The sequence below is a fragment of the Eurosta solidaginis genome, chromosome 4 (assembly GCF_040869045.1).
Source record: "Eurosta solidaginis isolate ZX-2024a chromosome 4, ASM4086904v1, whole genome shotgun sequence".
Taxonomy (NCBI): domain Eukaryota; kingdom Metazoa; phylum Arthropoda; class Insecta; order Diptera; family Tephritidae; genus Eurosta; species Eurosta solidaginis.
This window is the reverse complement of record NC_090322.1, coordinates 107,983,293-108,001,369: the sequence shown is the minus strand read 5'-3', so window position 1 is coordinate 108,001,369 and position 18,077 is coordinate 107,983,293. Positions and strand designations below refer to the sequence as shown.

The following is an 18,077-nucleotide window of genomic DNA, read 5'->3' as shown; positions in this document are numbered from 1 at the left end:
ACCACCTTGATTGACCCACGGGTACCTCCGTAACGGGGGGTGGAATCCATAGTATTTTTGCGCAAAACACCTTTCTGCCTTCGGCCGCGCTTATAAAATATAACCCTGGGCTACGCCATGCCAAGTCCGGGTGTGTGTAATAACCGTGGCTACCGCCACGGTGATGCACAATTTTTTTTGTGGGCACGAACACAACAACAACCACATGAAAATCACCAATTTCAACTGCAAATATCTCCGGACAGAGATAAAATTGTTACTTTCCGCCTTTGGATTATTGTTCTCGAAATTAATACGCGTCTTCTGACACCTCTCTCGTTTTTTTTGGTAGCGTATTAGAAGTCGTTTGAGAAGCCTATTAATGCCCTATATCGAGTTGTGCTGTAACCCCTTAACAGTAACTTAGATTGACTCAGGCCTGGCATATTGCGCCAGTGTTCTCTCTTTTCCCTCCCTTCTACTATTAGGGGCATTTATTGAGTGATCGATGGGTCATGCAGTTGCTGCCTCTCTTTCCGGGTTGTCCGCCTGCTGTTGTTGTTATAGCAGTGCTTCGTCCCATCCAATAGGTGCGACCGATCACAAATTGTCATCAATGCCTTCTAACGGGAGTCCAAGGAAACTTTCTGTTTCAACAGGGGTGGACCATAATGAGAGGTGTGTTAGAGGCGTTGGTTCCACAATACACTTAAAGAGACGATTGGTGTCATGTGGGGACACATTAAGAGCAGGACAATGTTTTGTATGTCGGGGGTTGATTCTGGATAGGTAAGAGTTTAACCTGTTACGTTATCCAGCTCATGTGATTCCGATCAGCATATTTACTAGCGTGACAAAGGGACGAGTCTGGGAGCCACTCATTTAAGGAAGGTTGGAAAGGACGCGTTTCCAATCCTCCAGTGCTCCCAGCTTAAGGCAACAAAATTTGGAACTTATATTTTTCAATTATATGTGTATTTTAAGCTGTCGGAATGTATTAGTCTCCGATCAACACAGCTAAACATGTCTTTGGATGTTGGAAATTGAAAATAACGTGTATCCAATCCCCCCTCAACTTTGGTTAGTAAAGACGCTGTCGGAATGCATGAAGATTCCGATTAGCACAGCTCAACATATAATGAGAGGTTGAAAAGGACGTGTTTCCAATCCCCCCGCTCCAACTTTTGTTTGGCCTTATTTTCGTTATTTTTGTTACACATTATATAATTTTATTGTTATTTTAATGCTGTCGGAATGCGAGTGATTCCGATCAGCAACAGTAAATATCAGCTGGAAATACTGAATTCCAGCGAAATTAGTTGTTGGAACTGTCTGGAGTTACAGGTGGCGACCGATTTTCTTTTCCTTAGGGCCGGATGCATTGTATTTTGCTGCTTCCAATATTACCATTCCCTTTTCGCGCTCCAGTATCGGATATATCATGTAAAAAATAAAAGGAGAAAAACTTTATCTTATTGGAAGGGTTTTACAATGCTCCAATAAACTTTTTTAAAAGTATTGAAGTTATTACTACTTTTTATGTGATTAGGAAGTTCATTGAAATATTTCGGGCCCTTATATATATGACCGTCCTAAAAAGATTCTATTCCCGCAAACGCAGCAAACTCATTTCTCAGGACCGGGGTCAGGAGAAGGACCCGGATTGGGTTCGATATCTTCCCGGAAGAGGAGAGTATGGCGCAGACCCGCTGCAAGGATCTGCTGGGAGGATGACAATTTGTGGGAGGACGCAATAAATTAAACACTGAGTCCGCCTGCTCATTACCCTCTACTCCCCTGTGGCCTAGGACCCAGGACAACAGCACTACGTTGTGTGCTCCTAATTGATTTACCTTTTCTATGCGCTGAAGGACCAGTACTGACTTTATTTCGAACGCCGCAAATGCCTTTAGTGGGGCCTGACTGCCTGCCTGAGTATGGCAATTGTTTCATTGGGGTATCAGCGCTGAAGGTTCAGCTTAGCGCACTAACTTATGGCGAATACTTCCGCTTGAAAATGCTCGGATGTGCTTTTAGAGTTACTGATATTTTGGCTCTGGGTCCGAAAACTCTGGATCCAATCCCCTCTGGCGTCTTCGACCCATCTATGTACCATACGATCTTGAGCAGACTAGTAATACATTGCACCCGCCCATACCTATACAACCGTACCAAGAGACTGAGCATCCCATTACATTTTGGCACAACCGGAGCACTGCTGGACATCCAATCTATATGAAAGCTATGCATTCAAAAGTGTTTTTACCAGTGGCTGGTGCACACCGAACTGGACCAATGTATGCTATATTGATGCCTGCACAAATACCAAGCTATGTTTATGTGAATAATGTTACTGCTTATGTCCATTTGCACGGTTGAGCACATACAGTACCTACATTTGTACAAGGTGGAACACCACACTATCTACATGGCGATGTAGCCACCGATCACGTTGTTGTAAGAGATTAATTAAAATATGTTATTCATAAACACTGATTCTTATATTTTCATTATCATTAAACTGTAGACTGTAGACTCATGACGGGTATTCTTACTGGACACTGCCTTCTGGCGTCACATACCTTTAAGTTAGGCTTGGTCAGTGATAGCAGATGTAGGAAGTGCGGGTTGGAAGAGGAAACGATCGATTACGTTCTGTGCTCTTGCCCTGCGCCTGCCAGGCTAAGAATCCAGCTGACACCTGTCAAATCTAGAAGCAGCAAGTGGCTTAAGTTCTAGGAAGCTTCTGGTATTTGTCAAGAGGACGGAGTTATTTTATAACATGTCCTGGTTGTTGATAGGGTTTTTAGCTTGGTCGTTAAAATAAACTTCTGGTAACACTACGGACTCATTCAGTCTATGTGAGCTCGTCATGAACCCGCCAGTTCAACCTAACCTATATTTTGTTTTGGTTTTTACTTTAGAATCAACCGTTTAAATAAGCGATGTCAGCTAACTAAGCGCCTTCAAATGTAGATCCATAGGGAACATGGGGTCGCCAGAGCCTCGACTGTTAAAGAAACAGGATTCGCCACGGATAGGTGAGGTTCACAATTGGGTTGGAGAAGCTATATATTGCGCTGGCAACCCAGTGAACGGGTTGCGCTACACAACCCCCTGAAGCAATTTGGTATTTTAATCGCCTCTTACGCAGGTATGCCTACCGCGGGGGTACTCTAAGCCCCCTAACCCGCTGGAGCCATGAGAAGCGTTAGTGATCTTGGGTGTCCCAAGGAAAGTTCCGTCGTGTCTTGTGTTGTTGGGTGAGCGGCCAGGCAGCAGCGTGCAACAAATGCACCATTCAGGAGGATACCCTTGCTGAGCCCAGAAAATCTGGGAAAGTTGGATGTACTGGTCGGATGCAGCAAACGAGTATATTCTGTAATAGCATATGATCAACTTGGAGATAACCAAACGTTTATTTTCTTGACCAACAGGGAACTGGTTATAGACCCTGCTGCTAAGGAAGGATAGGCGTAGTCACACCAAATCGTTCCCAGGTTACTCGGGGAAATCAGTTTTAGCAGTACTTTGCACTTTTCATAATGCACGTCCATACAAGAACTTCGGATAATGAATTAAACAGTTGTTGTTGAATTGAACAGTCCTTCGTAACATCAATCAATTATCCTTTGTTATAATGTTGTGTTCTCTATGAATGCAACAGCGAAGTATCTTCGGGTACACCTGATTCAAGTTATCTGAAATCTCCTTGAGTCCCTTGTGCCTTTAACCTCTCAGAAAAGAGCTGATTGTGGAGACCTATTTATAGAACACTTTTCGGGTTAAATATATTAAAAACTTTAATATATCCTTACTGTTATTAGTTTCTTTCTCATTCTAGGTAATTTGATTTTGACGATGTGCGCATAGCAATATTCCAGATGTAGCTGAAGAACATAAATTTGCTCAAATTATAAGAAAACTGCGACAACTATCCCTCCGCCTTTTTAGTACCACAGATAAGGCGCTAACAAGCATACTATGGGAAAGGGTCAAGACCAAAGGATCAATATCACCTGTAAATCGACTTTTATAGCTCGAATTGGGGCTTCCGGTATTATCCCTACAAAACTCGTATGGCTCTGCAAACTGATCTTGAACAGCACCACCATTGGGCATCATCACTGAGCTTCGAAAGTTTCAGAAAGGGCACAGCTATTAATAGACGTTATTGTACTTAATTAGCTTGTACATATCAATATACACATATGTAAAGTTCACTAGAGTAATAAGGGAATAATTTAAATTGTAAAAAAACATTGTATATATGAATTATTTATAATTAAATATTATCTGAACATAAAGGACGCGTATCATTCATGGAAAAAGCGATTTGACAGAAGGTAATCGATACGGGTAACCGATAGGCCAGTTACCCGTGTTGTTGTTGTTGCATATGTTTTGGTTTGCGATAACGAAAACATAACTGATGAAGTAACTTAAAAATGTAAATAACATCGAGCGAGAAGGAATGTCGAAAACACAATAGGTAAGAGCGAGAAAGCGAGTCACACGTACACTATTTTGAGGGAGCGCATGCGTTACCTTTTTCACGACAGCAATGTAAAAGTCATTAAGACGATAATTGGTGAACTAGTTATTGGTGACGATTAAGTAATCGATTAGGTAACGGGTACCTGTCTTGTAGGGGAATGGTATTTTCGAATGAAGTTAAAGACAATTGTGGATAGGGTAGATGTGTTTGTTCAATATTACAGCTTTTGTTTCTAGATGGCGACCGCATCGGAAATTCGCCAGGCCTGCTTTTGAATCCGTAATAGGGAATATCCTACCCTGACGTTAATATTTTCTGTCTCCCTCCATCACACTAATGTCTTGTTACCCTTTTCCTTTCTAAGTTTGCCTCTGTTTCTACTGTTGCCAAAGAGGATACATACAATAAGAGCCGTCACTCGTTATTCTGTGGCGAGTATCTCGCTGAAAATTTAAAAAATTGATGCCGAATGTTTTCTGAGAGGGACATTTTTAATTGTCTGGCATTTATTCATGCGGCGTTGTCACTTTATGCAAACTTCTTTCTTGGAAAGAGAATTAAATAAATTAATTTAATACAGTCGAAAAATAAACACAATTATCCCACGAAAATGTATAGAAGACATTTATAAACATCTCGCCCAAAAAAAAGTAGCGACTACCTCTCAGTATACATCGAGTAAATGCCAAAAAAATAACGAGTGACGGGTCTTATTGTATTTATCCTCTTTGCTGTTGCCCTTACCATCTACGTCTACCTTTAATCTCGACCCCAGTTTAGGCCAATACCTCCGGAGCAGAATAAGATATTGAAATAAAAACCATAATTTGTTCATATCTTTCGTTTGAAACCCATATCGTTAAAACAAAACAAAAATCCTTGGTGGAACCCCTGGTTTATATATAGCTTTCTATCTCCAGAGCAGAGCAAGGGTATATATACCCTCGCTGTATGGTCTCCGGGATCCATATTTTAGTAGATATCGCCAGGCCCTGGTTACCCAAAAGTATGAAATATATTTAGCTACGTTTTCGCATACCTACCATATATACATACAAAATTCGGTTCAGTAATTTCTGAAGGAGTTGTTCCAGTAAAACCATGACACGAGATTATTATATATAATAAATACATTTTAATTCTGATTTTCAATCATACATTAAGCCAGCAATTTATATTATTTATGGCATTCAAAGGTTTTTAGTGTAGTAAGGAAGTCTCATGTTGGGACTTTTGTTCTCTAAAACTCCAGGCAGCGGAATCATTGTGTCATTAGCGATTAGCTTATATTCGATTCCCGTATGAACTTTCGAGACTCCCTAGAAGGGATATTTGTTGATTTCATCATATCTTTATCGCTTCAACGTACTGGTAGGGGATACACGTATTGAATTATAACTATTGTTACGGTGATGCTGTAATAGAAAAAAAACTTATTAAAATAACAATATGGTAATGAGTGGTAGTTTTGACTTTAGGGCACTATTAACTTTGTCGTTTTCAACATCAATTAAAACAAGGAAGGACGGGACATACCTTTCATGAACGTAGCTTAACTAAAGAAGCGAATTTTTAGATAAAAATTAAATTAAAAAGTATGTAATTTGTGTGAGAATACAAAGTTTCACGTTTCTTGTGGTCTGCATGACATAGCTATGAATCACTTATCTGAAGAACATATGACGTATGCGTAAGTATGAAATTTTAAACTTCTAGCTTTTAAAATGAGGCAGAAATGACGTAAAGTTTCTTATCTGAACCATCGGTTAATATGGAGCATAGGCTATATCACCATCACAAGACGGTGCTCGCGGCACTTGACTTGTCAAAAGCTTTCGACACAGTCAAACACAGCATGCTACTCCAAGACATACATATATATTAGGCTCACACATGTCCCCCTTTCTAAACAGATGGACTGCCAATTATCTGAATGGTTAGCAAGCGTCGGTTCAATTTAGGAACGAAATCTCAAAGCTAAGGAAAATTAAAATGTTGTTGTAGAGATAAGGTTGCTCCCCGAAGACTTTGTGGAGTGTTATCGATGTGACGGTCCATTGCCGGATACAGATTCGGTACGCTCCGGTAACACAGCACCATTAAGGTGCTAGCCCGATCATCTCGGGAACGATTTATGTGGCCAGGTTAAACCATCAGGCCATCCCTCCTTCCCCACTCCTAAGTTCCATGAGGAGCTTGGGGTTGCCAGAGCCTCGTCTGTTTGTGAAACAGGATTCGCCGTGGATAGATGAGGTTGACAATTGGGTTTGGAGAAGCTATATATTGCGCTAGCAACCTGAAGGGTTGCGCTGTACAGCTCCTTGAATCTGGTATTTTAGTCGCCTCTTACGACAGGCATACCTACCGCGGGTATATTCTGACCCCCTGGGGGTCCCGCTGGGGGGTCCCACAGAACGGTGTCCAATCCCCGCCTAATCTCATTTCTACATACCAAGTTTCCCTTCCCACCAGAACGAGTTACAATCATTTCCTATGCCGGCGACTGCACGATTATGGCAATGGGACCTGGCCCTTCAATGGATGAATTAGTTTCTGAGGTAAATAGCTATCTCCTCGATCTTTCTAGTTTCGATCAGGATCTACATTTTGATGAAAATGCAGCCGCAATTGTACCGAAAATCCAGAGCCGTAATAAAACGTCAAATCCCTTGCTGGTAGTACTTGGGGAAAATACAAAGAAACGTTCATTACCACATACAAAGCAATTGGCCAGCCGATTGCATGATACGCGTCCCCTATATGGTCGCCACGCCTAAAAACTACTCACTGGAAGAAGCTACAGGCCTGCCAAAATACTGCTCTCAGAACCGCAACGGGCTATCTTCTTGTGTCCCCAGAACACCATCTACATAATGAGGCGAGAATACTCCCCATTAGAGAGAGAAATGAAATGCTAACAAGCAAACGCAGAAACCTGGGAATCCCAACAGACATCTGATTGATGAGCATACACCGCCAAGGGGCGTAAGGAGGCATCTCCGTAAGCATTATGAGGAAATACGGCATCTGAGAACGCAGCCGTAGGAAGCGAAAAAACACAAGCAGGTCCTCAGTGAAATCCACAAACAGGCGTCAGACCCCTATGACAGGAATTGTCCATTGAATCATGTACTCAAAAAGCAATACCCAAGGCAAATGTGAAGTGCTGTGTTATATTTTGGTATTTTCCTCTTATCATATACACGGATAAATAAACGGCAATAATGGGTGTGTGTGCAAAATGCAATTCCACAATAAGAGGGGAAAGTGGAATAGCATGTGAAGGAGTGTGTGGGAAAGTGTACCATGAAAGCCTACAATGCTCAGGAGTAGATAAATATAGCGCAAAAATTATTGGTGAAAAAAACAACATGATACGATTTATGTGTGACGAATGTATAACATACATACAAAACGTCGACCTGGTGCTACAAGATATGCAGATGAGTGTAAAAAAAAATAACTCTATATTAAATGAATACAAGAGCGAATTCGAAGAAACTATGAAAAAAAGTCAAAATGAGATAAAGTCATTATTGGAAGCAGTTGAAACGCGGTATACACAGCGTGTTGCAATGATGGAAAAATCTCAGAAATTATTTGAAAAAAAATTGGAGAAGTAAAAAACTTATATGAAATGGTTGAAGAAGTAAAAAACAAAACTGAAACAATCGGCAAAGACAACGAAAAGGTGCATAGTGAAATTAAAAAGCTGAACAACAACACTAATGAAATACAAATGTCATATGCAGAAACTATTAAAAACAATATAAAGAAAAAGGCATTGCCAGAGTTAAAAAACGATGTTGCAATAATTGTGAAACCCAAAGTGAAGCAAGCGGTTGAAAAAACCAAAATAGACCTGAACAGCAAAGTTGATCCCAAAGATTTGAATATTTCGAAAATTGTATCAAAAAATAATGGTGTAATGGTGATTCATAGTCAAAATAATGATGAACGCAAAAAAATCAAAGATGCCATTGAAAAAAACATTGGCAAGGAATATGAAATAAAAGTGCCAAATTCAATTCGCCCAAGCTTTTTAATTACAGGAATGAATTTTAAATACGAAAACAGCGATTTAATAGAATCAATAAAGAAGCAAAATATTAACCTGATCCAAGGCTCATTAAAAGTATTGAAGCAGTTTGAAAGAAATCGAGGCAACATAAAGGTGTATAATGCAATCATCGAAATAGATAAAGAGGATTTTACAAAGGTTCTTGCCGCAGAGCGAATAAATATCGGGTGGGATAGATGTAAAGTCTTCGATGCTATTAGTGTACTAATGTGCTACAAATGCAAAGGATTTAATCATAAATCAGCCGACTGTAAAAACGAAGAAGCTTGCCACAAATGCCACGGAAAACACAACGATAAAACATGTGAAGAAAATCCAATTAACAAGTGTCTAAATAGCATAAAAGCGAACACAAACTTAAACCTAGCTTTAGACATAAATCATGATACATTTGACAGGAACTGTCACTGCTACAATAATAAACTAGAGATAAAAAAAACAAAAATTAGGATATTAGCAACTAAATGAAGATGCAGAAAGCTCACAAAAAATATATAATGACAAATTCAAGAAACCCAAAAATAAACTAAAATGTATATATCTTAACACAAATAGTATCACAGCTAACAAAAATGAAGTTGAAATAATGATCGAGGAAGAAAATCCAGATATTGTACTTTGTGCAGAAACACATACTACGGAGGATGTATATGACTCGGAACTGGAGATTGCTGGGTTCAATCATATTAGATGCGACTCGCATAGTCGTCACACCGGTGGTGTCTCATAAGAAAATTGATTTCAAAGTTATATTCAATAGGAGCATAGGTAATAATATATGGTGTATTGTGTTTGAAACAATACGATGTATAACTAAGTGGAGGGTTTGTGCGTTATATCACTCACCAAACACCAGTGATGCCGAATTCATAAGACATATTAATGAGATGATGGAAGATTGCTTTTCTGAAAGCGGCAACAATATCGTTATTGGCGACTTTAATATAAATGTCAATACACACACAACATACTCGAGACAGCTAATTAGGACATTCGAATCACTAGCAATGTATCAATTAATTAATTTTAATACAAGAATAACAGAAACAACGCAAACGAGAATAGATCTACTCTTTAGTAACAAAACTGAAGTTGAAGTATCGAATTTGGATTCGCATAAAATATCGGATCATGAAACTATTTCATTCAAACTACCAATTCAAAAGAAGTACCAAATGAGAATCTTTGAAAACCGCGTGTGTTGGAATAACTATGCAAAAGACCACTTAGTAAATCTCCTTAGAACTTACAACTTAGCTGAACTAAACAACTGCGAAGTGAGCCTAAAGGTCCAAAGAATAAACAACATCCTTAATGACGTAATGGCCACTTTAACATATAAAAAGCGAGTTCAAGTTAAATTGATTAATAAATGGTACGACCATGAACTAACAGAGTTGAATAAGCTGAAGTATGAACAATTTAAAATAGCAGAGAGAACCAATATTTGGGATAACTATATTACAATAAAACGATATTACAAAAAAGCAGTTAAAATAAAAAATAAAACATTTATGGAAAACAAAATCTCAAGAAATACTAATAACCAAAAGTTAATGTGAAAATGTCTAAAAGACGCCATAAATTTGAGTAGTGAGGTAGCACAAATTCAAAAAATTTCTATAAATGGTGCTCTTATTGAAGATGATTATGAAATAGCAACTGAATTAAACCGTTACTTTAATGAGAGCATAATCGGAATCAGAGATAGCATTGAAATCTTCGAAGCAGGTGGAAATCAAATGGAGATAAGCAGAAGCGTGTTTAAATTGAAGGAAATAGATGTTGAAGAAATTATGAGAGTTACAACGAAATTAAAAAACAAGTACGGAGGAAAAAAATTAGTAACGGAAGGTGTATTAAAAGACAGCATGGAGTACTTAGGATATACCTACACATGTGTAATTAATGAAAGTTTCCAATTTGGTGTATTTCCAGACTGCTGGAAGACCTCAGTAATTGTACCTGTGGAAAAAGTAAAGGGAACAATTAAACCAGAGGAGATACGACCCATAAATACCGTACCTAGCGATGAGAAAATAATAGAAACTGTAGTTAAGAACCAATTGCTGGATTACTTAAATAAAAACGAAATTATTATAAAGGAGCAGTCGGGGTTTAGATCAAAACACTCGTGTGAAACTGCACTTAACCTGGTAATTGCAGAATGGAAAGAAAGTAGAACGAAGAAACAATTTACAATTTCAGTTTTCCTCGACCTAAAAAGAGCTTTCGAAACAGTAGACAGAGATATTCTTATAAGAAAACTGTATAAAATTGGCATAAGAAACATAGCGCTTAACTGGTTCAAAAGTTACCTTAGTGGAAGAAAACAGAAAACTGTAATAAGAAATAAGATTTCCCCCGAAGTGGACATTGAAATAGGATTGCCACAGGGATCGGTGCTTGCAGCAATTCTTTTTATAATTTACATAAATGATATTAAAAACTGTATCAAATCCTGCAAAATAAGATTATTCGCTGATGATGCACTTTTGACTATAAGCGGTAACACAATTGATGAGGCAGCCTCAAAAATACAATCGGACCTACAGGCAATATATAAGTGGTTGTGCCAAAATATGCTTAAAATAAACATAGAAAAGACAAAATGGATGATAATGGGGTCTAGAGTGACTCAAGATGATGTATCGCTAAAAATAGCAAATACCCCTATAGAAAGAGTAACCCGAATAAAATACCTGGGAATAATTATAGATGACAAATTAAAATTTGATGAACATCTTAAATACATCGAAGGGAAAATTTCCAAAAAAATAGGGTTCATGTTTCGTTCATGCAGGCATATTAGTATGCAATACAAAATAATGGTTTATAGATCCATTATCGAGCCGCATTTTATTTACTGTCCTACAATCCTATTCGCATTAGCTGATTCGCAAAAATCCAGGCTACAAATTAAACAAAACAAAGTTATGCGTTTCATATTAAGAAAACGGTATGATACCCCAATTAAGGATTTACTAGACAGCTTAAACTGGCTTAGTGTAAAACAGAACATCACTTACTACACATTGAAGTTTATACACAACATAAAGTTGGGAAACTTGCCGAATTACCTAAGTGAACGTGTCAGACTAAACAGAGAGGTCCATAGCTATCAAACAAGACACAATAACAACTTTTACTTGCCGGTAGTGAGATCTGAATTCGATAAAAAAAGTATATACTACGAAGGAATTAGAGAATATAATGATCTGCCAATTGATATTAAAAACTGTAATAATACCAAAAAATTCAGAAAGTTATTATACAGCTACTGTAAAGCGCTACCTGTAAAGTAGTTAAATTTATTTAGTAATAATTTTATAGATTATTATATAGTTGAAGTCAAAGAAATTCAATGAATTGAAACAAATATGTAAACATTAAAAATACTTTGTACCTTATTAAATTATATATATCTTCAAGATCGTAAATAAATAAATTAAATTAAAATTAAATTAAATTAAAACTAGCAGAGGAAACGCGCGTCACTCTAGCTCAGCTTCGATCTGGGTACTGTAACAGGTTAAACTCTTACCTATCCAGAATTAACCCCGACATACAAAACATATGTCCTGCTTGTAACGTGTCCCCACATGACACCGACCATCTCTTCAAATGTATTGTGGAACCAACGCCTCTAACACCCCTCTCATTATAGTCCACCCCTGTTGAAACAGAAAGTTTCCTTGGACATTGATGACAATTTGTGATCGGCCGCACCTATTGGATGGGGCGAAGCACAGCTATAACAAAAACAGCAGGCGGACAACCCGGAAAGAGAGGCAGCAACTGGGCGGACAGTAGGGGTGAGATTTTGGCGGATCAAATAGAAGAAACGGCGTTTTGCACAATAAACGGAGACGCCCCCACACGTATGGTAGGAAGCTGTCACAGTTCGCCGGATATTTCAATCGTGAGCGCAGAACTCGTAAACTGCGTCAACTGGCAGCCGATGGTAACATTGGCATCCGACCACCTGCCTATACTTATTTCGATCGAGCGTCCTGCCGACTTCATCGTCACAGAAAAACGCACTTTCATTAACTTTAAAAAAGGAAAGTGGGACGAATACAAATCCTTTACAGACAACCGCTTTGCTGCCCGCCAAGGGGAGCGTGCTTTCCGCAAGGTCATTGAATACGCCTTGGCTCGTTTCATTCACGCCGGTAGAATTCCCGAAATTCGGTCCCACTTCCCGGCGGAGGCCGCAAGTTTAGCGAGAGAACGTGACCTTATAAGACAGCTCGATCCCGGCGACCCCCAAATAAGAGATTGTTTGTGGATGAACACAAGCGGGCGAAATGGGAGGAGCACCTAAGCGGTTGTAACCTCTCTGCCGGTGTAGGTAAACTTTGGTTCACCTTAAGTCCCTATCGAATCCGTATAGGCACAATGACAAAATTTCCATCGCCTTTGGCGATAAAGTGCTGTCGGATGCGAAAAAATGCGCGAGCGCTTTCTGCCGACAATATATAGTGCATTCCACGGTCGACAAAGATAGACGGAGGGCCAACAGACACGCACATAAACATAACTTGAGCGCGTCACCAATTACCATCACCGCCAAAGAGGTTGAGGATGCTATCGGTCAGGCTAAACCATCCAAAGCAGTCGGCAAGGACGGCATAGCCATGCCGGTGCTTAAAAGCCTAGGGAAAGAGGGTTTCAAATATTAAGCAAATGTCTTCAGCCTGTCTCTTTCCACCTTTGTCATACCCGAAAAAGGGAAAATGGCCAAGGTAGTCCCGCTACTAAATCCTGGGAAACCAGCTAACATAGGAGAGTCAAATCGCCCGATATCTCTCCTATCGCCAATAGCCATGACGCTTGAAGCCATTTTGCTCCCCTACTTCGAAGCAAATTTGCAGCTAGCCTGTCATCAGCATGGCTTCATAAAACTCCATAGCACCACCACCGCGCTAAATGTCATCGGCACCCAGATAAATTGCGGTTTAAATCAAAACCCCCACCATAGAACAGTACTCGTAGGGCTAGACCTATCAAAAGGTTTTGATACGGTCAACCATGGCACGTTACTGCAAGACCTGGAAGGGTATAATCTTCCCCTATGACTTAAAAGGTGGACCGTAAATTATCTGGGTGGTCGGCAGCCATCGGTGCAATTTAAAAATGAAACATCTAAACCAAGAATAATTAAACAGGGGGTGCCTCAGGGTGGTGTCCTATCCCTACTTTTGTTTAATTTCTACATATCTAAGCTACCTTCACCACCAGAAGGAGTTACTATCGTTTCCTACGCCAATGACTGCACAATAATGGCCCCAGGCCCAGGGCCACAGATCGATGAGCTATGCAACACAATAAACGGCTACCTCCCTGATCTCTCCAGTTTTTCGCCTCGCGAAACCTGGGCATCCCAACAGACATCTGATTGATTAGCCAACACTGCCTAGGGACTTAAGGAGTAGTCTCCGTATGCACTTTGAAGAAATACGGCCCCTGAAGAAATACGGCACCTCAGCCGTATGAAACAAAAAAACACAAGCAGGTCCTTGGTGAACTCCACAAACAGGCGTCGGACCTTTATTCCAGGAATTGCCCGGTGAATCCTCTTTAATTGTAGTGTGGAACCAACGCCTCTACCATCCCTTTCATTATGGTCCACCCCTGTTGAAACAGCCAGTTTCCTTGGACTTCCGTTAGAGGATATTGATGACAATTTGTGATCGGTCACATCTATTGGATGGGGCGAAGCACTGCTACAACAACAACAACAGAGGTAGCAACTGCATCACCCATCGATCCCGAGCCGCTCCTGCCAGTTGGCTTCCAGGGGCATTTATTAGTAGAAGGGAGGGAGAAGAGAGAAAAACACTGGAGCAATACGCCAGGTTTCAGAAAATCTAAGATACTGTTTGGAGGTTATAGCACAAGTCGCTACAGGGCAATAATAGACCTGTCACAAGATAACCTAGGAACCGAACAGCTGTTCTTACAGGGCATTAACGGCAAAACGGCAAATCAGCAAACGGCCACATCCTCCCAGAATGCGACGCAATCTCAAGACTTAGGGGTAAGTTCATGGGCTCACCATGGCCAGAGCATTCCCACATTTAATCCCTCAAGGAAAGAACACTGCTAGGGTCCATCAAGGAATTCGACTAGGATGAGGTGCTGTGAAGGAGATGTGCAAGTCACTGTGCAATCCTCAATAAATTATCTATCTATATACGTTCCGGTAACAAGCACCATTGAGGTACTAGCCCGATCATCTCGGTAACTTTGATATGACTACATTAAACCTTCTAGGGTTTGAATATTAATAATGACCGCAATGCGAAATTTACCATTATCCATGGAATGCTCGATATATAACTTTCCACGTTGTGAATCAGTAATGAAAAAAGCAAAATTTACTAAAATTTTAACTGACTGTGGGTAATAAGGTGACGATGTCCTCTCTTAGCGCAATGTAATGACAATGCCGACGCAGGGAAAATGACAAAAATCTTGTAAATCTACTGATCATAATTAATTAATTCCGCCCTTTCTATGCATACATACATATGTATTTTATTCTCCAAACGCTAATTAAAGAAATCAATTGGTATTTACATGAACGTCGAACCCTTTGGTATTTGCTTTCTTCAGTTGATTATCAACCAAAGCATGACAAATTATCACTAACAAATTCATACATGTTGTTTATATATTTAAAATAGTAGGCAATTTACTTACCCTTTCTGGTGTGATGATTCCTGGACAATCGGGTCTGACCAGACGCGATTTATTTTGCCTTAAGACAGCGTGTTTAACGCGAACCATATCATGTTAGGGCACACCTTTGGTGAGGCAAACAATCAAAGAAATTTCTGATTCTAATGCTTCTAGGATAGCAGCAGCAGCTCCCGGTGGCGGCACATAAATAACAGTTGCATACGGATCAGTTGCCTTTTTTGCTTCGGCTACCTATTCAATTTTAATTCACATTACATTATCTGCAATTCAATTTTTAATCAATACAAATATAAATTACCGAAGCAAATACTGGCAAACCAAGATGCGTAGTTCCACCCTTTTTTGGGGAAATACATATAACCAATTTGGTACCGTATTCCAAAGCATGTTGGTTGTAGAAAGTACCTTGTTTACAGGTAAATTCTTGGCAAATGAAACGTGAATCTGCACTTAATTGTAGGTTTCCTCTTATTTGGGCATATTCAGAGCTGAATCGCACCCCGGCAGATATGCTATCTATTAAATTAATATAACACTTTTTCTATTATTTGAAAGTGCACATACGTATGAATGAAAAGCAGAAAATAAAAAATGTTGTTGTTGTTGTACCGATGACACTCCCCTTTATGGACTTTGTTGGTCCTTTGCCGGATGCAGATCGGGTACGTTCCGGGAACAAGCACCATTAAAGTACTAGCCAACCATCTCGGGAGCGATTTAGTATGACCACATGAAACCTTCTAGGCCATCCCGTTGATTCTATATAACTTAATATTATATTGGGCGAAAGCCGCCAACGCAGAAAGGTGTTCTGACATTTAGAAGTGCCTAAACAAAGCACAAGAATTTTTTCTTTTTACACGCCAGGTTAAGCGAGAGCTTGTAAGAATTTTATTAACATCTCAGCAATTATATTTTTTCAGCGTTTTAATGTTTTCCGGAATAATTAATGAACTGTCATAAATAAACCAAAAAAATATGTATACGTATACAGTTCTGCCAAGTTTTTGTGGCATTTTGACATTTGCGGGGCAGTGCTGCCAAATGTTTTATATGGCTATGCGCAACTGTCGATGGCCGTTTTTTTTTTTACTCGTAAACGTAAACGTATATACGCGTGTTAAAAAACACAGCTATAGATGTTTTATATTAGTGCTTCCACTTCTCATTAAGTTGGTTCAGATCGTTCCAATGAGATTTGATCGTGAACCAGAGCTCGATAACTCAATGGATCGCTCCCCTGCAAAAACGCTCCACGGCATTTGCCTAGTAATTTTACGGTCATTGTGACCTTCTGCAGCGGTTATATTCATAGTCATTTTTGCATGGGGCGATGCACTTTTGTGACCAAATTTTCCGTTTCGTTCCTATTAATCTGATCGTGCATTCCGCTCCCACTTATAGCATATGAGCATAGCACTGTTTTGCTCACACACGTCCCAATGCTCGTCAAATGGCGGTCATTTCTTCCGTCATTTCACTCTACATTTTCCAGTCTTTTGACAATAAATTTTACTGCGGTTTTACCATTTATATAAACGCCATATAACTTGAATTTTACCTGCCGATTTACTTTACCTGGAGCAGCCGTATGAATAAAAGATGAACCAAAAAAATTGAATTTTCAATATTTATTATTTTCAATATTATATATGTACATGAAATTGTAACTTAAATTAATACAGTTCATATAAAGAAAAGTAAGTACTTTAATAATAAACTCGCTTAATTGGTTTTCGTTTTCCAATTGAAATCTTTTCCAAGCGAACAGAAAATAATTTTAAGCTTTAGAAAAAACTCCAATTATTTGAATAATCTACAACTTAAAGCTTAGTAGAAATTCAGATTAGGTTTACTCCTTTTTTCAGATCAAGAATATTAAAAGGTGTCGTGGAATCCTATTGATGTCGAAATTGAATTTGAAAGTAATAAAGTAAAGTATGAACTTAGAAATGTAGGACTAGTAATTGAGTCAGACTTATTATTGTTCTAAATCTAATCATTCAAGCAATATATCTGCAACCCTTAGCAGGAGTATTGATTGGTTTCAAGCCTAATTCCGACAGCAATCGGATCACGACATACCTTATTATATATTTACATGAAATTGTATCTTAAATTAATACAGTTAAAATAAAGAAAAGTAATTATTTTAATAATAAATAAACTCGCCTTATTGGTTTTTGTTTTCCAATTGAAATCTTTTCCAAGCCGACAAAAAAATATTGTAAGCTTTAGAAAAAACTCCAATTATTTGAATCAATTTAAGTCTACAACTTAAAGCAAGGTAGAAATTCAGATTAGATTTACTCTTTTTTTCAGATCAAGAATATTCAAAGGTGTCGTGGAATCCGATTGCTGTCGTAATTGATGAACTTAAAAATGTACGACTAGTAATTGAGTCAGACTTATTATTATTCTAAATCTAATCATTCAAGCAATAATTCTGCAACCCTTAGCAGGAGCATTGATTGGTTCAAATCTAATTCCGACAGCAATCGTATCACGACATCCCTTATTATATATGCACATGAAATTGCAACTTAAATTAACACAGTGGATATAAAGAAAAGTAAGTACTTTAATAATAAATAAACTCTCTTAATTGGTTTTTGTTTTCCAATTGAAATATTTCCCTGTGCAAGCACATCGCTAACCTGTGTTGGCAAAAGATATGATTATACTTCCTGCAAAAACGCTCCACGTCATTTGACTAGTCATTTGACCGTCATTGTGCGGTCACGGCCCTTGTTAAATTTTAGTCACGTTTGCACTAGCGAGAAACGATTTTTTTAATTTTTTTCCCATTTC

The 18,077-nt window shown here is 38.9% G+C and overlaps 1 long non-coding RNA gene across 1 annotated transcript; it reads right to left on the bottom strand.

Annotated features, from left to right (window-relative positions):
- Window positions 1-5,605: 5,605 nt before the first annotated feature.
- LOC137250121 (uncharacterized) lies at window positions 5,606-16,357 on the bottom strand. Its single transcript, XR_010952734.1, has 3 exons — window positions 15,565-16,357; window positions 15,267-15,497; window positions 5,606-5,892 (listed from the first exon to the last, which is right to left on the bottom strand). It is a non-coding gene; the product is annotated as an uncharacterized lncRNA (long non-coding RNA).
- Between the last annotated feature and the right edge of the window lie 1,720 nt (window positions 16,358-18,077).